Below are 25,232 nucleotides of genomic sequence, written 5' to 3' on the forward strand. Positions count from 1 at the left end.
AATTTAAACTTAATTTTAAAAAATAAGAAAAAAACACATTTTAATATCTTTGCTTTTGTGGTTCCTGCAAATGAAACTACAAGAAAGGGCTGAGAACATTTTCTTTTTTTCTGTTTGTTTTTCTTCAATTTGGACCTCCTCCTAGGTCTCTGATCTAAGAATGCTTACACAGACTCTGTAGTGCAGAAAGGACAAAATATCATATTACAAAATATTCTATTCCTATCCTTTTGTATATGCAGAACAATAAGTTAATATATGTGCTGCCAAAGGAGCACACCAGAGCAATAAGTTGAATGAAGATTGTACTGGGAAGATAAAACAGTTATTCCATAACATGAGTGGGTTTTGAATGGGACATGAAGGGCGGACTTGTGAGTTAGGAAATATATATATATATATATATATATATATATATATATAAAGACTTAATAAAGGTTTAATTAAAGCATAACAACTATGCTGTATTACTGAAATATATTAAAATGATGATATGGAAATACCTTGACTATTACTTAATATCTCACAGAGTAACATCAAATCACCTATTAATCCTTTCAACTAACAGCTGTTCCTCTTTGTTTCACTTTACATAACATGTGATGGATTGACATTTGTAGAAATAAGGGGGAAACATGGAAGAAAGTGAACAATTAGAAAGGATCAAAATACAGTAATAAATGAGGTAAATAACCAGTGAATATTTACTATAATGTAAATATATGCTGTTTCAATGCATGCACATTTATAAACTGAGAATTTTCAGGAGTGACAGCCAATGTAGAATATCTAGATGGTGTTATAGAAAATTCCATAAAACCCTTTGCATTGGTTTAATACAGCCTGGTATAATATTTAGAAACCAGACTGTGTAATTTCTTTGAGCAGTTAAACATAGAAAAACATGGCTGAAATAATGATAAACACTTAAAATTACTTAAATTTTTGTTTATTTTTATCCTTTAAGGCCCATATTGTGTTCATAATGTCTCAAGTATTTCTGATTGTTAGAGAAAAGTAAATTTGAAAATTTCCATGGGGAGGGGAAATGGTATCTGTTTTTACAACAAAACAAAACAAAACAAAATCACAGGGCACCTTTCCTATGGTTGTGAACTGCCCTTCCCTTACTGCTCAGTGCATTTTCATTAACACCCACTTCACAGTCCATAGGCAGCCATCTGTGTTCCCATCTTTAAGAAATTTTATCCTACAAGTCTTTTCTCATGACACTGTTACCTATGACATAAATCAAACAGACATTCAACCTCTTGGAATGGAATCAGAAACCCACAAAGCTGACTGCTGTCAGGACTCATAAGGAAGGCAATTAATACATTTATTATTTAGGAGAGGAGTTGTTTGCTTTCCAAAAATCCATGCAGAGTTGGAATGTTATCCAGAGTGTATATCAAACTAACAAAGCTAAAATGTCTTTTTATCTCAGGTTCACCCATTTGACAATCATTATATTTTCTCCTTGATCTCTGGTTTGGTCAGCTATGCTAGTGTCAGAACACTTAATTCATTCAGTCAATCAACAAAGACCTATTGAGTACTAATTTTTTGTGGGTGGGATGAATAAAACAAATATCTGCCACAATGGAGCATATGATTTAGAGTTTAAAATTCATATTTGAATTACTTACATACCACCACATACATGAATTACATACTTACCACCAGAAATGTAAACAACACTTTTAAAATGAAAAAGAAATTGATGATAATGATGTTAAGGAAAAGACCTTAATATTAAAAGCAATAAAATTGATATGTCTATTAGTAGAAATAAAAAATGGTCATATATTAACTAAAGTAAAATTTAGGGGTTCCTGGGTGACTCAATCGATTAAGCAGCTGCCTTTGGCTCAGGTCATGATCCCACGGTCCTGGGATTAAGACATGCATCGGGTCACTGCTGGGTAATAAGCCTGCCTCTCGATCTTCCTCTGCCTGCCACTCTGCCAACTTGAGATCTCTCTCTCTCTGTCAAATAAACAAAATCTTAAAAAAAAGATAAATATAAAGTAACACTTACTGAAGATTTGGGGACGGTGATGCCATCAAGATGGCAACATGGATGCATGGATGGCTCCTTATTTATTGCTAAAGGTAAATGTATAGTCAAAACCAGATTCTCCAATATTGTAATGGTGATATATAAATCATTTACTAGTCTAGTTTAAAAGTTAAAAAAAAACAAGCTTATTAAAAATAACTATAACTGCAAACATTTGTTATTAAAAGTATAATATAAAAATGATCTAAAATGTAAAAACATCAATAACCTGTTGTTACAGGAGAAGTATAAATTTTCTGTACACTATTAAAGTTCAGTTGTTTTCAACATAAAATGGAATGTTATAACTAACGTATTTTATATAAACTTAATGGTAAATATAAAAAAATATGTAGTAGATACACAAAAGATTTTGATAAAGAAGTTAAAACATACTGCCACAAAAAGTCATCAGATTACAAAGAGAACAATACAGGAAATAAAGAGCAGAGCATCTACAAAAGAGCAAACAATTAACAGAAACAAAACAGATAAACACTGGCGAAAGAAAAAAATTTTTTAAAAAAGGGAGGGGAAGGCAAGCCATAATACAATTAACTATAAGTAACAAACTGATTGTTTCTGGAGGGGAGATGGGCAGGGGAATGGGCTAAGTCAGTAATAATTATTAGGAGGTCACTTGTGATGAGCATTGAATGTTATATGTAAATGGAGAATTACTAAATTGTACTCCTGAAACTAATATTACACTATATATTAACTAAAATTTAAATAAATCATGAAATATAAAGAGAATGAAAGGCAATAGTTAAGTCTTTACCTATCAATAATTATTTTAAATGTAAGTGAATGGAATCATCCAGTTGGAAAACATAGAAAGGCTAGAATAGATTAAAAAAACAAACAAAAAACACAAGATCCAACAATATGTTGCATATAAAAGAATCACTTTAGCTTTAAGGACACACATGGGCAGAGAGCAAAGGGATGGAAAAAGATATTCCAAGCTAATGATAACAAAAGAAAACAAGGGTAGCAATAACTATAACAGACAAAATAGGGTTTATATAAGCTAAAAATCACCACAGTCATTATACAATAAGAAAAGTGTCATCAATTCATCCATACAGTAATTGTAAATATGTACCTAATATTGAGCCCCATAAATATATAAAACAAATACTAACAAAACAAAAAGGAGAAATAAATAGCAATACAATAGTATCTGGGGACAATAATACCCCACTCTTACATATGGATAGATCATCCAGACAGAAAATCAATAAGAAAATAGTGAGCCAACTGGGTGGCTCAGTCAGTTAAGCCTTTGCCTTTGGCTCAGGTCGTGATCCCAGGGTCCTGAGATAGTCCCACATTGGGCTCCCTGCTCAGGAGGGAGTCTTCTCACTCTGTCTTTGCCCTTACCCCTTGCTCATTCTCTCCGCCCTGCTCTCTCTCAAACAAACAAACAAAACAAAACAAAACAAACAAACAAGAACTATGTCAAATGAACCTAACATATTTACAGGATATTCCGTCCAATAGTATCATAATAAATATTCTTCTCAAACACACGTGGAAAATTTTCTAGGATAGATCACATTTTAAACCACAAAACAAGAGTCCCCCCAAAATCAATAATATAGAAAGCATATAGAGTATATTTCCAGACAAAATAATATGAAACTAGAAATTAATACAGAAGGAAATTTGGAAAATTTACAAATACACAGACATACACATTTTTAAACAAACAAAAAATCAAAAAAAGAAGACAAAGTGGGAATAAAAATACATCTTGAGGAAAATAAAAAAATATATACCAAAAAATTATGAGAAGCAGCAAAGCAGTTATAAAAGGAAATTTTATAGCTATAAATTGTATATAAAAAAAGATTTCAAATAAAGAACTTAATATAATAGCTCAAAAAACTACAAAAAGAACAAAGTAAACTTAAAAGTAGCAAAAGGAAGGAAAAACATAAAAATTAGGGCAGAAATAAATGAAATATAGAATTAAAAAACTAGAAAATTTTTTAAAATGGTAAATAAAATTAGACTTGGTTATGATAAATAAAAAAAAGACAGCTAGACTACCTCAGAAAAAAGAGAGAAGACTCAATAAAATCAGAAATGAAAAAGGGGAGATTATAACTGATACCACAGAAATATAAAGGATAAAAGACAGTTAAATGCCAGCAAATCAAAAGCCTAGAGGAAATGGACAAATTCCTAGGCACATACAACCTATCAAGACTGAATCATAAGGACATGAAAAATGTGAACAGACCAATAAGGGGTAAGGAGATTGAATCCATAATAAAAACCTTCTAACAAATAAAAGTCCAGAATCAGATGATGTCCACAGTGAATTCTACCAAACATTTTAAGAAGAAATTATACAAACACTTTTAAAACCCTTCCCAAAAAGTTGAAGTGGTTGAAATACTCTGAGGCACATTTCAAATCAGCAACAAAAAGAACTACTGGATAATATCCCTGATAAATAAAAAATGTAAAAATTCTCTACAAAATGCTACAAAACTGAATTCACCAGCATATATCAGTAAATGTGATGCATTATATTGATAGAATGATCAATAAAAACTCATTAGATCAATTCAACATATGCAGAAAAGGCATTTGACAAAATTCAAAACCCTTTCATAATAAAAATACCCACCAAACTGGGTGGAGAAAGAATACACATCAACACAATAAAAACCACATATTCCATGGAAGGATTCAAGATGGCGGAGAAGTAGCAGGCTGAGACGACATCAGGTAGCAGGAGATCAGCTAGATAGCTTATCTAACCATTGCAAACACCTACAAGTCCAATGCGAGATCAAAGAGAAGGAGAGCAACAATTCTAGAAACAGAAAATTGATCACTTTCTGAAAGGTAGAACCGGCGGAAAAGTGAACCCAAAGAACGGGAAGGTAGACCGCGGGGGGAGGGGCCAGCTCCCAGCAAGAGGTGGAGCAACGGAGCAGAAAATCAGGACTTTTTAAAAGTCTGATCCAATGAGGGATATCAACTCAGAGGTTAAACCAGAGGGAAGCCCAAGTGGGGTCAGCATAGCCCCAGGTCCCTCAGGGTCACAGAAGGACCAGGGGTATCTGAGTGTCACAGAACTCACAGGTATTAGAGTGGGGAAGCCGGCTACAGAGACAAAGCTGAGGAGTGAGCTCTCAACCCAGGGTTACTTTGAACCAGGCATAGGCAGGGTGAGCTTGGAGTAGGGCCAAGGGCCAGGGAGACAGGAGTAATTGAGCTCTTTTCTCCAAGCACGGCCAGAGGCCAGGAAGATGAGAATGACCAAGGACATTTCTCCAAGTGCGAATGACAGAGTCCTTCTCTCCAAGCGTGGCCAGAGGCTGGGAAGATGGGAGTGATTAAACACTTTTCTCTGAGAGTGCACCTGGGAGCGAGGCCCTGAGTTCTCCACTCCTCTGGGCCGGATTGTGAGACCGCCATTATCATACCATCATCCAGAACTCTACAGAAAGCCTTCAGGGAACAAAAGCTCCCGGATTACTTAGCCCTACCCTAGGTAAGGGCAGGACAAATCCATCTTGGGCAAAGACACCTGAGAATCAATACAAAAGGCCCCTTCCCCAGAAGACCAACAAGAAACCCAGCCAAGAACAACTTCACTTACTAAGGAGAACAGTGGAATTCCAGAGGAGGAGAAAGCAAAACAAGGAATTCATGGCTTTCTCCCAATGATTCTTTAGTCTTGCAGTTATATATTTTTCTTTTTTCTTCTGCTAATTTTTTTTAACTTTTACCCTTTCCTCGTTTAATGATTTTTAAACTAGTTTATTTTTAAAATATCTTACAAAAAATAATCTATTTTGAACCTTCATTACTATATTCATATTTTATCCTCCATTGTATCTAACTATATATTTTTTTACACATAGGGTTTTTTCTTCTAAAAAATTTGGAGTATAACTTATCCTAATAGATCAAAATATACCCTAAATCTAGCTCCAAGATTGTTCTAGTGTCCAGCCTGAGAAAATTCTCTCCAGGTTATCTTTCTTTATTGTCCCAACCAACTTGCTCTATCAACTTATTTTTTAGAAATTAAATTATTTCCCTCATTTTTATAGGTTTATTCCATCCCTTCATTGTGCCTACCCTTATATGTTTTTCATCCTTTAAAATCTTGGGAGGTAGTTTCTTCCAAGAGACCAAAATACTCCCAAAATTAAGTGAGTGACCCTGTTCTAGTCACAAGTCTAGTATATATATAATTTTTTTTCTTTGGTAATATTTTTTCCTTGTTTTCTTTTTTTTTTAACCTTTTTTTCCCCCTAGAACTTCTTTTTTATCCCCTTTCGTTCTCCCACAACTTGGGGTCTCTTCCGATTTGGTTAAAGCACAATTTCCTGGGGTCTTTGCCACCCTTTTAGCATTTTATTTGCTTCTTTATATATTCTTATCTGCTCAAAATGACAAGGTAGAAAAACTCACCACAAGAAAAAGAACAAGAGGCAGTACCAAAGGCTAGGGACCTAATCAAAACAGACATTGATAATATGACAGAACTAGAGTTCAGAATGACAACTCTCAGGGTTCTAGCTGGGCTCGAAAAAGGCATGGAAGATATTAGAGAAACCCTCTCCAGAGAGATAAAAGCCCTTTCTGGAGAAATAAAGGAACTAAAATCTAACCAAGTTGAAATCAAAAGAGCTATTAATGAGGTGCAATAAAAAATGGAAGTTCTTACTGCTAGGATAAATGAGGCAAAAGAATTAGTGATACAGAAGACCAAATGATGGAGAATAAAGAAGCTGAGCAAAAGAGAGACAAACAAATACTGGACCACGAGGAGAGAATTTGAGAGTTAAGTGAAACCATAAGACAACATGACATTAGAATAATTGGGATCCCAGGAGAAGAAGAAAGAGAGAGGGGAGCAGAAGGTATATTGGAGAGAATTTTTGTAGAGAATTTCCCTAATATGGCAAAGGGAACAAACATCAAAATCCAGGAGATGCAAAGAATGACCCTCAAAATCAATAAAAATTGGTCCACACCCCGTAACCTGATAGTAAAATTTACAACTGTTAACGACAAAGAGAAAATCCTGAAAGCAGCCTGGGAGAAGAAGTCTGTATTGTACAACAGTAAAAACATTTGATTGGCAGCAGACTTATCCACAGAGACCTGGCAGGCCAGAAAGAACTGGCATGATATATTCAGAGTGTTAAGAGAGAAAAACATGCAGTCAAGAATACTATATACAGCTAGGCTATCATTGAAAATAGAAGGAGAGATTAAAAATGTACCTGGACAAACAAAAGCTGAAATAATTTGCAAACACCAAACCAACTCTCCAGGAAATACTGAAAGGGGTCCTCTAAGCAAAGAGAGAGCCTAAAAGTAGTAGATCAGAAAGGAACAGAAACAATATACAGTAACAGTCACATTATAGGCAATACAATGCCATTAAATTCATATCTCTCAATAGTTACCCTGAATGTAAATGGCCTAAATACACCAATTAAAAGACACAGGGTATCAGAATGGATAAAAAGCAAAACCCGTCAATATGCTGCCCAAGATACTCATCATAGAACCGCAGACACCCCCAGATTTAAAGAGAGGGGGTGGAAAACAATGTACCATGCTAATGGACATCAGAAGAAAGCTTGGGTGGCAATCCTTATATCAGATCAATTAGATTTTAAGCCAAAGACTATAATAAGAGATGAGGAAGGACACTATATCATACTCAAAGGGTCTGTCCAACAAGAAGACCTAACAATTTTAAATATCTATGTCCTTAACATGGGAGCAGCCAACTATATAAACCAATTAATAACAAAATCAAAGAAACATATCAACCATAATAAAATAATAGTAGGGGAATTTTACACTCTCCTCATTGAAATGGACAGATCATCCAAGCAACAGATCAACAAGGAAAAAGGCCTTAAATGACACACTGGACAAGATGGACATCACAGGTATGTTCAACACATTCCAACCCAAAATAACAGAATACACATTCTTCTCTAGTGCACATGGAACATTCCCCAGAATAGACCACGTCCTGGGTCATAAATCAGATCTCAACCATTATCAAAAGACTGGGATCATCCCCTGCATATTCTCAGACCACAATGCTCTGAAACTAGAACTCAATCACAAGAGGAATATTGGAAAAAACACAAATACATGGAGACTAAACTGCATCCTCTAAAAAATGAATTGGTCAACCAGGAAATTAAAGAAGAATTGAAAAAATTCATGGAAACAAATGATAATGAAAAAAAAGTGCTCAAGATCTGTGGGATAGAGAAAAGGCAGTCCTGAGAGAAAATATAAAGCTGTACAAGCCTTTCTCAAGAAACAAGAAAGATCTCAAATACACAACATAATCCTACACCTAAAGGAGTTGGAGAAAGAACAACAAAGAAAGCCTAAACCCAGCAAGAGAAGAGGAATAATAAAGATCAGAAAAGAAATCAATGAAATAGAAACCAACAAAACAAAACAAAACACTACCAACAAAAAAAACAATAGAACAAATTAATGAAAGTAGGAGCTGGTTCTTTGAATTAATAAGATTGATAAACCCCTTTCCAGACATATCTAAAAGAAAAGAGAAAGGACCCAAATAAATAAAATCATGAATGAAAGAGGAGAGATCACAACCAACACCAAAGAAATACAAACAATTATAAGAACATACTATGAGCAACTCTACGCCAACAAATTCAAAAATCTGGAAGAAATGGATACATTCCTAGAGACATATAAACTACCACAACTGAACCAGGAAGAAATAGAAAACCTGAACAGACCCATAACCAGTACGGAGATTGAAACACTCATCAAAAATCTCCAAACAAACAAAAGCCCCGGGCCAGATGGCTTCCCAGGGGAATTCTACCAAACTTTTAAAGAAGAATTAATTCCTATTCTCCTGAAACGGTTCCCAAAAAATAGAAATGGAAGGAAAACTTCCAAACTCTTTTTTTCTGAGGCCAGCATCACCTTGATCCCCAAACCAGACAAGGATCCCATCAATAAAGAGAACTTCAGACCAATATCCTTGATGAACACAGATGCGAAAATTCTCACCAAAATACTAGCCAAACGGATTCAACAGTACATTAAAAGGATTATTCACCACGACCAAGTGGGATTTATTCCAAGGCTACAAGGTTGGTTCAGCATCTGCAAATCAATCAATGTGATACAACACATTAATAAAAGAAAGAACAAAAACCACATGATATTCTCCATAGATGCTGAAAAGCATTTGACAAAGTGCAGTATCCTTTCCTGATTAAAACTTTCAAAGTGTAGGGATAGAGGGCACATATTATCAATATTATCAAAGCCATCTATGAAAAACCCACTGCAAATACCATTCTCAATGGAGAAAAACTCAATCCTTTTCTGCTGCTGTCAGGAACATGGCAGGGATGTCCGTTATCATGACACTGCTGTTGAACATCGTACTAGAAGTCCTAGCCTCAGCAATCAGACAACAAAAAGAAATTAAAGGCATCCAAATTTTTCCAGTTGGCAAAAGAGAAGTCAAAATATCACTGTTTGCAGATGATATGATACTGTATGTGGAAAACTTAAAGGACTCCACTCCAAATCTGCTCTAACTTGTATAGGAATTCTGTAAAGTGTCAGGATATAAAATCAATGCACAGAAATTGGTTGCATTTTTTTTATACCAACAACACAGAAGAAATAGAAATTCAGGAGTGAATCCCATTTACAATTGCACCCCAAACCCTAAGATACCTAGGAATAAACCTAACCAAAGAGACAAAGAATTTATACTCAGACGACTCTAAAGTGCTCATGAAAGAAATTGAAGAAGACACAAAGAAATGGAAAAAGGTTCCATGCTCCTGTATTGGAAGAACAAATATTGTGAAAATGTCTATGCTACCTAAAGCAATCTACACATTTAATGCAATCCCTATCAAAATCCCATCCATTTTTTTCAAAGAAATGGGACAAATAATCCTAAAGTTTATATGGAACCAGAAAATACCTCGAGTAGCCAGAGGAATATTGAAAAAGAAAGCCAAAGTTGTTGGCATCACAATTCCAGACTTCAAGCTCTATTACAAAGTTGTCATCATCAAGATAGTAGGGAACTGTCACAAAAACAGACATAGATCAATGGAACAGAATAGAGAGCCCAGAAATACACCCTCAACTCTATGGTCAACTAATCTTCAACAAAACAGGAAGGAATGTCCAATGGAAAAAAGACAGCCTCTTCAACAAAAGGTGTTGGGAAAATGGAACAGCCACATGCAGAATAATAAAATTGGACCATTTCCTTACACCATACATGAAAATAGATTGGAAATGGATGAAGAAGCATAATGTGAGAAAGGAATCCATCAAAATCCTTGAGGAGAGAACAGGTAGCAACCTCTTTGACCTCAGCAGCAGCAACTTCTTCATAGGAACATCGCCAAAGGCAAGGGAAGCAAGGGCAAAAATGAACTATTGGGATTTCATCAGATCAAAAAGCTTTTACACAGCAAAGGAAACAGTTAACAAAGCCAAAAGATAACTGTCAGAATGGGAGAAGATATTTGCAAATGACATACCAGATAAAGGGCCAGTATCCAAAATCTATAAAGAGCTTATCAAACTCAACACCCTAAGAACAAATAATCCAATGAAGAAATGGGCAGAGGACATGAACAAACATTTCTGCAAAGAATACATCCAAATGGCCAACAGACACATGAAAAAATGCTCCACATCACTCGGCATCAGGGAAATACAAATCAAAACCAGAATGAGATACCACCTCACACCAGTCAGAATGGCTAAAAGGAACAAGTCAGTCAATGACAGATGCTGGCGAGGATGTGGAGAAAGGGGAACCCTCCTACACTCTACGTGGGAATGCAAGCTGGTGCAACCACTCTGGAAAACAGCGTGGAGGTTCCTCAAAAAGCTGAAAATTGAACTACCCTATGACCCAGTGATTGTATTACTGGGATATACCCTAAATATACAAACGTGGCATTCTGAAAGGGGCACATGCACCCAAATGTTTATAGCAGCAATGTCCACAATAGTTAAACTATGAAAAGAATCTGAATGTCCTTCAACAGATGAATCAATAAATAAGATGTAGTATATATGTGCAATGGAATACTATGCAGCCATCAAAAGTAATGAAATCCTGCTATTTGTGATGACGTGGATGAATCTAGAGGGCATTATGCTTGGCGAAATGAATCAATCTGAGAAAGACAACTATCATATGATCTCCCTGATATGATGAAGTGGAGATGCAATATAGGCGGTTTGGGGGGTATGAAAAGAAAAATAAAAGAAGATGGGATTGGGAGGGACACAAACCATAAAAGACTGAATCTCACAAAAGAGACTGAGGGTTGTTGGGGGGAGGTGTGTTGGGAGAGGATGGTGGGGGTATGGACATTGGGGAGGGTATGTGCCATGGTGAGTGCTGTGAAATGTGTAAACCTGGTGATTCACAGACCTGTACCCCTAGGGATAAAAGCACATTATATGTTTATAAAAAAATTTTAAAAATCCATTAAAAAAACACATATTGCAAGCCCAGAGCTAATCTCATATTCAATCAAAAAAGTTTGATAGTTTTCCCCTTAAAGATCAGAAACAAGACAAGTGTGTCCACTTTCACTACTCTCATTTGACATAGTACTGGATGTCCTAGCCAGAGAAGCAAGGAGCACAAAGAAATAAAAGACTCCAAAGAAAAGGAAGAAGCAAAATTTTCTTTTTTTGGATAACATGAACTTACATGTAAAAAAATCCTAAAAACTTCACAAAAAAATTTGAATAAACAAATTTAGTTAAGCTGCCAAATAGAAGATCAATATATAAAAGACAAGAATTTTTTTGTTTTGTTTTGTTTTTAATATGGATTGCTTCCCAGTTTTTCATGTCATCCTTGTTCAGTGATCACGCTAATCTTCTCTGCATCATTCCAATTTTAGTATATGTGCTGCCAAAGTAAGCACAAGACAGGAGCATTTTAACACTCTAATGATGAACTATCTGAAAAAATAAAGAAAACAATCTAATTCACAATAGCATCAAAAATAATAAAATCTTAGGAAAAGATTTAACTAAGAAGATGAAAGATCTGTACCCCATAAACTATGACAGTGATAAAGAAATTGAAGGAGATACAAATGGAAAGATAGCCCATATTTATGAACGGTAAGAATTAACATTGTTAAAATGTCCATACTACCGGAATCCATCTGTAAATTCAATTCCTATCAAAAATCCAAATTTAGGGGCACCTGGGTGGCTCAGTGGGTTGAGCCGCTGCCTTCGGCTCAGGTCATGATCCCAGGGTCCTGGGATCGAGCCCTGCATCAGGCTCTCTGCTCAGCAGGGAGCCTGCTTCCTCTTCTCTCTCTGCCTGCCTCTCTGCCTGCTTGTCATCTCTCTCTGTCAAATAAATAAATAAAAAATATTTTTAAAAAATCCAATATTATTTTTTTACAGTAGTAAGTAAAGAATCCTAAATATATAAGAGACCATAAAAGACAACAAATAATCAAAGCAGTTTTGAGAAAGAATGAAGAAGAGAAATTACACTTCTTGATTTGAAATTATATTACAAAGCCCCCATGCTCAAAACAATAAAGTATACTGGCATAAAAACAGACCAATAAAGAAGCAGAACAGAATTGAGAGTCCAGAAATAAATCCTTTCATACAGTCACCTAATATTTGACAGGGGCCAACATATGTAATGGGTAAAGATAGTCTGTTCAATAAATGATATTTAAAACTGAAGAGTCACATAAAACAGTATGAAACTGGAGCCTTATATCACTCATAAATCTTAACTTGAAATAGATTAAAGACTTAAATGTGATGCATGAAACTAAATTTCCTAAAGGAAAACATAGGAAAAATTCTCCTTGACATTGGTCTTGCCAATAGTTTTTTGGATACCAGACCAAAAACACAAGCAAAAAACACAAAAATAAATAAATGATATTACATCAAACTAAAGTTTCTGCATTGCCAAAAAAAAAAAAAAGAGAGAGAGAGAGACAGAGAATAAAAACACAATCCACAGAATGGAAGAAAATACTTACAAATCTTATATCTGAAAACAGGTTAATAACCAACAGATACAAATAAAAATATATATAATTTAAAAAATAGCAAAAGGATCTCAATAGACTTTTTTTCAAAAAAGTTATAAAAATGACCAACAGGAGCATTAAAAAGTGCTCAACGTAAAAACTCAGGGCAAAGTCATTATGTTGTTGTTGTTTACCTCTGGAAAACACAGCAAGATATTACTACCTATTAGAATATATACTACCAAAAAATTAAAACTAACAAATTTTGGTAAATATTGGGGAAAATGGGGAACTTATGCACTGTGATAGGGATATAAATTTGTGTGGAAAACAGTATGGAGTTTATTCATGTTATTAAAAGTAAAATTACCATATGATTCAGTAATCCCACTTCTAGGTATATATCTAAAGGAAACGAAGTCACTATTCGAAGACGTATCTGCACTCTTTTTTTTTTTAAAGATTATATTTATTTATTTGACAGACAGAGATCACAAGTAGGCAGAGAGGCAGGCAGATAGAGAGGAGGAAGCAGGCTCCCTGCTGAGCAGAGAGCCTGATGTGGGACTCGATCCCAGGACCCTGGGATCATGACCTGAGCCGAAGGCAGCGGCTTAACCCACTGAGCCACCCAGGCGCCCCCATATCTGCACTAGTATGTTCATTATAAAATTATTAACTCTAAGAAAGAGATGGAAATAACTTCAGTATCCATTAATGGATGAATGAATAAAATAAGAATGGTAAATATATACTATGGAATACTACTTAACCATGAAAAATTAAGAAATACTGCCATTTACAACAGCATGGATGGATCTTGAAGGTATTATACTAAGTGAAATATTTCAAAGATTTTATATATATATATATATATATTTAATTTATGTATTATGATATCCCTTACATACAGAATCTGAAGAAAAGGCAAACTAATGGAAACTTAGAGTTGAGTTGACAAGGGGTGAACCTGGGGTGGAGTAAGGTGGTCAAAGTGTACAAACTTGCAACTATAATATGAAAAAGTTCTGGGAATCTAATGTACAACATGATGATCATAGATAATAATATATACATACTTTTTTATTGTGCTTCCCTTTATTAAACTTTGTATATATCACATTCTTACAAGTTGAAAGTTTATAGGATTCTTGTATAAAATAGGTCTGCTGCCTCCATTTTTCTAACAACATTTGTTCATTTTGTGTCTCTCTGTCACATGTTGGTAATTCTTGCAATATTTCAAGTTTTTTCATTATTATTGTATTTGTTATGGTGACCTGTGATCAGTAATTATGACCCACTAACTACTCAGAACTAGTTTACTTAAGGTATATACATTGTTTTTCTTTAAAGACATAATGCTTTTGAACAGTACAGTATAGTGTTTATTTTTTATACGCACTGGGAAACCAAAAAATAATAATAATTTGACTTAGTTTATGGAGATAATCGCTTTATTGAGGTGCTATGGAACAAAACCCACAAGACCTCTGAAGTTTATCTCTACTGTACTATATACATAAAAGTTGCTAAGAGAGTAGATCTTAAAATTCCTTACGATACATGCATAAAAACAGTGGCAACTATATGAGATAGTAGATGTATTAACATTTTTATGTAGATTATATTGCAATACAGATGTATACCAATTTATCAAATTGTACAAAATTTACACAATGTTAAGTTTGCAATGTTATAAGAAATCATTTCTTAAATTTACAAATTATAATATGTCGATTATTTTTCAATAAAGCTGGAAAAAACTTTTTGTAGAATTAATCTATTTTTCAAAAAAGGAAGTAAGGAAGTAGAAACTGCAACTAACTCTGAAATAATAGAATATAAAATCCATTTTAGTTATATACACTGTGACAAAAACTATTGCTTAGTTTACAATGAAGGAATACTTATGAAGCATGAAGGATGGTCTATAAAAAGGCTGAAAGAGCTCATTTTTAAGGTTTAAATTTAAAATCTTCTTTTGAAATACTAAACTGACCACCCAGTTTTCCAAACATAAATGTCTTAACTGCATGAATTTATTTCATACAACTCTATAATCTAGTTTCATAAGAAAGCAGCATGCAAATTTTGAATAAGACAGACTTGCTTAAGTTTCTTTACGTTCAACAGTAAAGGATACTTCCCTAAAAATAAATAGAAGAAAAATCAGCATATTTATCATGATAATTATTATTCATAATGAGATTCATATTGAATTAGGGAATATATATCCTCGGGGGGGGGGTAAAGTAAAATGAAATTTATTTTGGTAAATGTGTCTATGAATAGTCAATACAATGCCTCAATATAAATGAATATTATCATTTTGAACAATTTAATTACTATTATTAGAATTATTATAAGTATAAAAATAGCTATCATTTTAGCATGGAATATGAGACTCTCATGCTCCATGCTTCATTACAGCCACACAACAACTCTGCATAATAAGTATTATTATCATGATCTCATGGGTGAAAAAACTGAGTCTAACACATTTAGATAACTGGTTTATGATTACATGGCTAGTAAAGATGCATCACACTAATTGAGGCTTTATGATTTCAGAATTGTACTCTTTCCACTGCACATTCTATTACTCTGTAAATACTTGGCTTGTTTTCATTTAGTTCTTCAATTTTATTCATGTGGTGGTGGCTTAAAGCTTCATTTAAAGGAAGCTTAAAAAATTCATTTAACCAAAAGCTCCCAAGAATTAAAAATGTCATGGATCTAATGTAGACATGGATATCATTAGTTAATGGGTAACTATATATTTTCCACTCTAGTGAGATAACAGAGTATTTTTCTAAGTTTTAGTCTCTGAGTGTTACAAAGGACTTTGTTAAAATAGAAATATTTAGACAAAGGTGATCAAAAGTCTAGATCAGGTCGCCTTAAGAGAAATATTAGGAAACTGAGGAAACCAATGGAGATTTGAACACTGAGCTATGATATAATGAATGGTTTAAAGTATTTAGTAGAGTATAGAAAATCCATTTAAAGCCTGGTCTTAGCCTAGCATTGCAGCTTCTGGGATATCTATCTATCATCAATCTAACTATCTATCTAACTAGATATAAATTTGAAAACTTTTTTAATTTAAGATTTTGAGAAATAGAACATAATCAGCACCATGGAAGATCTCTTTATGATAACAACCTAGCCCCTACTCCCAGTTTGTTAATATTCTCTTATTTAATGTAACATTGTGCAAATATAACACTACTGATCTGCCGTTATGAATGAAATAACTATAATCATCTGTTTGCATATCCTGGTGAAAATATTCATTTAGTTCCATGTTGTATTTCTAGGAATGGACCAATTTTTTTTATTTTTATTGTTAAGTTTTCTAAATATTGTCCAACTTACCTCAAATGTTTTTATTATGGGCACTGTCATTCTTTCACATTCTTGCAAGACATTTTTACTGTTGCCCAATATGGTAAGTGTGTAATAGTATGCCATTCTAGGTTTTAATTTAATTTTAATTTAATTTAATTTAATTCCAGATTCATAATAAAGATAAGCAGTTTTTATATATGAACGGCCATTTGGATTACCCTTTCTGTAAAGTACATGCTCAAATCTTTTGATATCTTAACATTTTGTCATACTGACTTCTTTAATAGTAGATTTTCTGAATGAACTTTTAGCTGTGTAGGTCTTCTCTATTTTATTTTGAACTTGTTTTCATTTCAAAATCTTTATATGTATTTCCATAATCTGCTTTTATTTTGCTTTGTCTATTATCTATATATTTATATATTTATTTATTTATTAGCAAGCAAGAGAGAGCGAGCGAGCGAGAGCGCAGGGAGGGATAGAAAAAGAAGAGAAAAGAATCTTAAGCAGGCTCCAGACTCAGCACAGAGCCCAACTCTGGGCTCTATTTCACAACCCTGACATCATGACCTGAGCCAAAATGAAAGAAATAAAATAAAATTAAGGTGTTAAAAAAAAAGGAAAAAGAATTGGAGGTTTAATTAAGCGAACCACCCAGGCACCACTGTGGTATCTTAAATTAGCTGTCATATCTTTAAAGTTCTAGAGTATCCATTTGGTTCATTTATAAAATCTTTCTCAATATCATTTTTAGTGTCAGTTTTTTGTTCAATTTGCTTCCCCTCTCATTTCTTTGAGCAGAGTAATCAAGCCATTTTACAATCTTTATTGATCATTTTAATATCATACTTAATCACATTTTGTCTATCAAATCTTGTTAATGGTTTTTCTTTGTGTGCTTTGTTACATTTTGCTATGTTCAAGACATTATATTTGAAACTCTTATTGAGTAGGGATAATTAAGAGCTATAATAATGGTATGGTCCTCCTTGGCAGGATTTTCTATTATATCTGAGACTCTACAAGACAATCATACTCCAAATTCAGTGACTGACTTTCTCAGTTTACACAGAAGGCAAGGTAGGCTCTAGTCTTATTTCTGCTTCTCCTTGTGCTTTGGGGATCTCAACTTAAATTTGGGTTGTACCAAAGTCCTCAAACTTGATTGCTGCTGGATTTTGAATTTTGTTTTTCTAGTATCAAGAGTCTATTAAAAACACAGCTCAGTGTGTTTTAGCAGTTTCAAATGCTCTCATAGATAAAATGGCTTCAGGGCATATATCTCCAGGCTCTCATTGTATTTCGTATTTTGGCCCAGTAATCCCTCACTTATTTTTATAATCATTCTGATATTTTTAACTTTAAAAGCTATTTTGTCTGGATTTTTAGTTGTCTTAAGTAGGAGTTTTTAGATCACCATTACTAGAAGCAACAACAAATATACATGAAAATATCTGCAGAAGTTTATCACATCTTTATGGCTTTGAACTTCTATAAGCTGAGGCATCCTTCTCTAATCACTTAGGCAAACTCCAATTTTCCCTTTAAAACAACACAAGAATTGCTTCATTTAAGAACATGTTCAGGGATGACTCTTCCCCACTGTTCTTACCAACATTCCCACACACTCTTTGCTACCCACACCTTGTTTATGATCTTTTTTTAGGTATATCAGCGTCAACAGGATTTTGCTCTATTGTATTTTTGTCCTTTAGAGCTTTAATTAAATATTAATTCCATAGAAAGTCTGTCCCTTTTCTTTCAAACCTGGGTTAGTTATTTCTTCTCATCCTTTGTCAGAAGTTACTTTATTAGAGAAACTTATAGCTGTATTGTGACTTTGGAGCCTTTACAGTTTTTTGACTGGAAAAATCACCCACCCCTGAGATCTTTACACAGCTTCATAGCTGATATTATTCAGAAATCTGTTCTAAACAGATTTTTAAGGGAGTCCTTTTTGGACCACTCAGTTAAAAAACCTCTTCTCAATCACTGCTCTTTTTAAAATGTGCTTATTTAGTTCAAATATGCATCACTATTAAAGAAAAAACCAGTACAATTTTTTTGAAGTTGGCTTACCTATTATCTATCTCTCCCATTAAAATGATTCCTCTGTTGATGGGCATCTAGGTTCTTTCCATAGTTTTGCTATTGTGGATATTGCTGCTATAAACATTCGGGTGCACGTGCCCCTTTGGATCACTACATCTGTATCTTTAGGGTAAATACCCAGTAGTGCTATTGCTGGGTCATAGGGCAGTTCTATTTTCACCATTTTGAGGAACCTCCATGCTGTTTTCCAGAGTGGCTGCACCAGCTTGAATTCCCACCAACAGTGTAGGAGGGTTCCCCTTTCTCCGCATCCTCGCCAGCATCTGTTATTTCCTGACTTGTTGATTTTAGCCATTCTGACTGGTGTGAGGTGATACCTCATTGTGGTTTTGATCTGTATTTCCCTGATGCACAGTGATATGGAGCACTTTTTCATGTGTCTGTTGGACATCTGGATGTCTTCTTTGCAGAAATGTCTGTTCATGTCCTCTGCCCATTTCTTGATTGGATTATTTGTTCTTTGGGTGTTGAGTTTGCTAAGTTCTTTATAGATTTTGGACATTAGTCCTTTATCTGATATGTCATTTGCAAATATCTTCTCCCATTCTGTCAGTTGTCTTTTGATTTTGTTAACAGTTTCCTTTGCTGTGCAAAAGCTTTTGATCTTGATGAAATCCCAAGAGTTCATTTTTGCCCTTGCTTCCCTTGCCTTTGGCATTGTTCCTAGGAAGATGTTGCTGCAGCTGAGGTCGAAGAGGTTCCTGCCTGTGTTCTCCTCAAGGATTTTGATGGATTCCTTTCGCACATTGAGGTCCTTCATCCATTTTGAGTCTATTTTCGTGTGTGGTGTAAGGAAATGGTCCAATTTCATTTTTCTGCATGTGGCTGTCCAATTTTCCCAGCACCATTTATTGAAGAGGCTGTCTTTTTCCATTGGACATTCTTTCCTGCTTTGTCGAAGATGAGTTGACCATAGAGTTGAGGGTCTATTTCTGGGCTCTGTATTCTGTTCCATTGATCTATGTGTCTGTTTTTGTGCCAGTACCATGCTGTCTTGATGATGACAGCTGTGTAATAGAGCTTGAAGTCCGGAATTGTGATGCCACCAACTTTGGCTTTCTTTTTCAATATCCCTTTGGCTATTCGAGGTCTTTTCTGGTTCCATATAAATTGTAGAATTATTTGTTCCATTTCTTTGAAAAAGATGGATGGTACTTTGATAGGAATTGCATTGCGTAGATTGCTTTAGGTAGCATAGACATTGATCAAGAAGATGTGGTATATATACACAATGTAATACTATGAAGCCATCAAAAGAAATGAAATCTTGCCATTTGTGACAACATGGATGGAACTAGAGCATATCATGCTTAGCGAAATAAGTCAAGCAGAGAAAGACAACTATCATATGATCTCCCTGATATGAGGAAGTGGTGATGCAACATGGGGGCTTAAGTGGGTAGAAGAAGAATCAATGAAACAAGATGGAATTGGGAGGGAGACAAACCATAAGTGACTCTTAATCTCACAAAACAAACTGAGGGTGGCTGGGGGGAGGGAGGTTGGGAGAAGGGGGTGGGATTATGGACATTGGGGAGGGTATGTGCTTTGGTGAGTGCTGTGAAGTGTGTAAACCTGGTGATTCACAGACCTGTATCCCTGAAGATAAAAATATATGTTTATAAAAAAATAAAAAATTAAAATGATTCCTCTGGTCTGGGGTTTTGTTGTGCTCATCTTAGGCCAGGCACTCAATAAATTTTCTATGAATGTTGAATTGTTTGACTCCCTTGCTAGATTCTCAACTTCATGAGGCCAAGGATTGTTCTATTCAGTCCTTCTTTATCCTCAATGTCTGTTATATTGCAGTCACTTACGTGACTAATGGGAAAAATCACAGAAAGAAATAGTTAAAACTACAGAAAAACCCTGTAGGTTCAATAACACAAAGCTTTCTAAAATTATTTAGCTCAGGAATTGAATACTGACTGCACTTTTGATTATTTTTTAAATGATATTGAATTTAATTTAAATGGAAATACTTGAATGGTAGAATAATAAAAAAATTATAAAAGGAACTTGTTCCTTAAAGTAAGAATTATATAGGACTTGCTTTCAGTAACATAGACATTTTCACAATATTTATTCTTCCAATCCAGGAGCATGGAACATTTTTCCATTTCTTTGTGTCTTCCTCGATTTCTTTCATGAGTACTTTATAGTTTTCTGAGTATAGATTCTTAGCCTCTTTGGTTAGGTTTATTCCTAGGTATCTTATGGTTTGGGGTGCAATTGTAAATGGAATGGACTCCTTAATTTCTCTTTCTTCTGTCTTGTTGTTGGTGTAGAGAAATGCATTGATTTTATATCCTGACACTTTACTGAATTCCTGTACGAGTTCTAGCAGTTTTGGAGTGGAGTTTTTTGGGTTTTCCACATATAGTATCATATCATCTGCGAAGAGTGATAGTTTGACTTCTTCTTTGCCGATTTGGATGCCTTTAATTTCCTTTTGTCTGATTGCTGAGGCTAGGACTTCTAGTACTATGTTGAATAGCAGTGGTGATAATGGGCATTCCTGCCGTGTTCCTGACCTTAACGGAAAAGCTTTCAGTTTTTCTCCACATTGAGAATGATATTTGCGGTGTGTTTTTCTTAGATGGCTTTGATGATATTGAGGTATATGCCCTCTATCCCTACAATCTGAAGTGTTTTGATCAGGAAGGGGTGCTGTACTTTGTCAAATGCTTTTTCAGCATCTATTGAGAGTATCATATGGTTCTGGTTCTTTCTTTTATTGATGTGTTGTATCACATTGACTGATTTGCGGATGTTGAACCAACCTTGCAGCCCTGGAATAAATCCCACTTGGTCGTGGTGAAGAATCCTTTAAATGTACTGTTGAATCCGATTGGCTAGTATTTTGGTGAGAATTTTCGCATCTGTGTTCATCAAGGATATTGGTCTATAGCTCCCTTTTTTGATGGGATCCTTGTCTGGTTTTGGGATCAAGGTGATGCTGGCCTCATAAAATGAGTTTGGAAGTTTTCCTTCCATTTCTATTTTTTGGAACAGTTTCAGGAGAATAGGAATTAGTTCTTCTTTAAATGTTTGGTAGGATTCCCTGGGAAACCGTCTGGCCCTGGGCTTTGGTTTGTTTGCAGATTTTTAACGACTGTTTCAATCTCCTTACTGGTTATGGGTCAGTTCAGGATTTCTATTTCTTCCTGGTTCAGTTGTGGTAGTTTATATGTTTCTAGGAATGCATCCATTTCTTCCAGATTGTCAAATTTGTTGGCGTAGAGTTGCTCATAGTGTGTTCTTATAATAGTTTGTATTTCTTTAGTGTTAGTTGTGATCTCTCCATTTTAATTCATGATTTTATTTATTTGAGTCCTTTCTCTTTTCTTTTTGATAAGTCTGGCCAGGGGCTTATCAATTTTATTAATTCTTTCAAAGAACCAGCTCCTAGTTTCGTTGATTGCTCTATTGTTTTTTTTGGTTTCTATTTCATTGATTTCGGCTCTGATCTTTATGATTTCTCTTCTCCTGCTGGGCTTAGGGTTTCTTTGAAGTGTGTAAACCTGGAGATTCACAGACCTGTACCCCTGGGGATAAAAAAATATGTTTATAAAAAAATTTTAAAAAAGAATTATATAGGGCATCTCTTCTAGAAGCAAAATTTTCAAATGTCAAGAAGGAGAAGTAAGAGTGTGAAATGTACTTCAATGCTCTTTTCTTTATATTCAGCAAACAGTTACATTCACACCTTTCCAATTTTTTCAACTCTTTTGACAAAGCCCTCAGAGTGGTTATTGCTGATGACAACCATCACAGCCTAACAGGAGAAATTTTATAAAGAAAAATAATAGCATGTTTTTCCCAAATTGTTAAGCATATGGTGAAACTCTGTCGGATTCAAAGGAGGAATGTACAATTCCATGCTCTATATAATAATAACTTATCTTAATAGTGACTTTGCAATTTTTTAGATATATCCATTTACTGAAACCGCTAACAAATAATCAAAAATTTAAAAATTATAGGGGCTCGAGACAGGAATTATCTAATCTAAAATAGCACATGTTCACAGAATACACAACACATATCCCAAGTACTACTATAGGTTTCAAGTAATAGTCAAAACAATAGTAAAAATGATTCAGATCCTACCAGTCAAATCATAAATGGGACCTTAATTGTAAATCCTTATCTTTAGTTCAAAGCAGGTAATTGGGTGCTGAAGATACATTATAGACCTAATATGTTATAGAATTCCTCTGAATGAGTCATTTATTCCATCACTTTTCCTTCACAGATGCTGACCCATGTTTTGGTTCCTGGAAATAGCTGCTACCCTGTCATACTTCTTAAAAGCACATATATTGATAACTCTACTCATTTCTCCATCCCTCTGTGACTGTCACTGTGTTAAAATGTGGAGCCAGCTGACTCACTTGTGGTGGTAACTTGTAGAAATAATAAAGTAGAGAGTTTGCAAAGTATTTTGTTATTTCTAAAAATGCAAAAACCAAATTACATTGAAATCATAAGGGGTGTTTCAGGGAGAGCTGTAGGATGTTGCTTCTTGTGTAATCCACAGAGATTAGCTCCAACACATATTTAAACTCTCCTCTAGGAGCAACCTCAGCGGTAAAGCAAGAAGATAAACAGATGTATACACACCCTGGCACAAAATTTTCACTTATGTTTGGCTTCCTAGTCTCCTCGTGTTACTTATTTATCTTAACTTCTCTCTGAAATCAGGGAACACAGAATCTCAATCAGTTGACATTTTTCTACTGAATTACCCAATAGTCTGATCATACCCCTAAGACTTTTTTAAATTAGTTCACTCATAATCCCAAATCTGCTTTGCCTCCTCAGCTCAGTACACTGTAATTTGATTTCAAAATGAGGACAGTTGTGAGTAATGCCACATTCATTAATCTATTTTACAATTCCATGTACTTAGAACTATGAAAATATGTTAATAACATCCATTCCAATAAGCCACCCTAAATTTATTATCATGAAACAAGACCTCAAGAAAGAGAATTCAAAATCATCCATGTATTTGCAATTTATTGCAATAAAGCCTTTATCAATAGACTTCCCTGTGCACATGGTGGTCAAATTGCTGGTGAAAGCCAGCCAGATCTATTACAAGCTTTCTCATGGCTTCTAGGTACCCCAAGTGAGCCTTTATTGATACTGGGAAGGAATAAAGCAGAGAAGGGATAAACAGTGATGTAAGAATTGGCTAGACAAAAGTAATGACTCTCATTACAAAGTGAGTATTTTAAAGCAAAAGAGCCTGTTGGGAATATTGTTTTATAAAATAGTGGTATTTTTTTACTAACTTTTTAAAATTCAATTAGTTAACATATAGTGTACCATTAGTTTCAAATGTAGATTTCAGTTATTCATCCATAGCATATAATAGCTAATGCTAAGTACTTACTGTTATAGCTTCTTGAAAGCAGAATTTTAACCCACTGAGCCACCCAGGCGCCCTTGAAAGCAGAATTTTAGATCATATTTTCTGATTACTTCCATGTAGTACAACACTTTTCTGCTAGCAACCTTCAACACATACTGTTTGTTCGAGGAATTTCTTTAATAATAAATAAATAGGAATTTATTTAAATTTATAAATATATAAAATAAATAGGAATTTATTTAAATTGATTTAAATATTGCATGCTGTTTCATTGTTCATAAATAAGGTGATGATAGTATAGCCATTAGTTGGTAACACTGATATATCACTTTCTTTTTACTTCTCAGTGCATTCTCTTTACACAAAATAGATACATATTTTAAAAGAATCTGAATCTGTGGCAAACTTTTAAAAAAACCCTAAACAATAAAGTTTATCATTTTAAGTAATCTCAATTATCGTCCTCAATTGTGATAGTATATCCTTCTATCTAGGTCAGATATTGTATGAGTGATTTGAAGAGACATACTTTTCTAAATTTCACTTTTCTCATCTGCAAAATGCTGATCATTATCCTACAATAAAATACACTTACAATTTTTTGATGAGAATTTATTTATTTATTTTAAGATTTAATTTATTTATCAGAGAGAGTGGGCGAGAGCACAAGCACAGGCAGACAGAATGGCAGGCAGAGGCAGAGGGAGAAGCAGGCTCCCGGCCGAGCAAGGAGCCTGATGCGGGACTCAGTCCCAGGACGCTGGGATCATGACCTGAGCCAAAGGCAGCTGCTTAACCAACTGAGCCACCCAGGCGTCCCTTTTGATGAAAATTTAATCTGTATAAACAATATATTTGCTGTAATGCGTGGTTCATGGAAAACATCTTATTTAATTATAAGCAACAACAGTATTAGAAATTAAGTAAATGTGTCTATAATATTTAAAGTTTTAACACATAATTCCAGTGCTTTGCCTTATTTTCTCAAATCCCTTTACCATTTTCACTGACAGAGTCAAATGTACTTTTTCTACTAGTAGCCAGCTCTTTGTCTTTTGTCAGATAAATGCACTTGTGAATTATTTATAATAGAGATATTAGCAATAATAATAATAATAATAATAAATAGCAATGAAAATGTTAAAAAAAAGTATTCTTAACTAATTAGGGTTCTTAGGCATCAATTAGAGGAACCACCTCTGGCAAGCAAATTAATCTACAAAACATTCCCAGAATTAACAATCAA

General features: G+C 34.5%; 1 protein-coding gene and 1 non-coding gene across 2 annotated transcripts in view; one reads left to right on the top strand and one right to left on the bottom strand.

Moving 5' to 3' along the window:
* Nucleotides 1-25,232, top strand: part of LOC131822047 (conserved oligomeric Golgi complex subunit 2-like) — a 502,532-nt gene that overhangs the window by 147,965 nt on the left and 329,335 nt on the right. The gene's annotated exons all lie outside the window — the stretch shown is intronic.
* Nucleotides 11,942-12,048, bottom strand: LOC131822327 (U6 spliceosomal RNA). The gene has a single exon (XR_009350204.1). It is a non-coding gene; the product is annotated as a U6 spliceosomal RNA (small nuclear RNA).

Source organism: Mustela lutreola, chromosome X (assembly GCF_030435805.1).
Source record: "Mustela lutreola isolate mMusLut2 chromosome X, mMusLut2.pri, whole genome shotgun sequence".
Classification (NCBI taxonomy): domain Eukaryota; kingdom Metazoa; phylum Chordata; class Mammalia; order Carnivora; family Mustelidae; genus Mustela; species Mustela lutreola.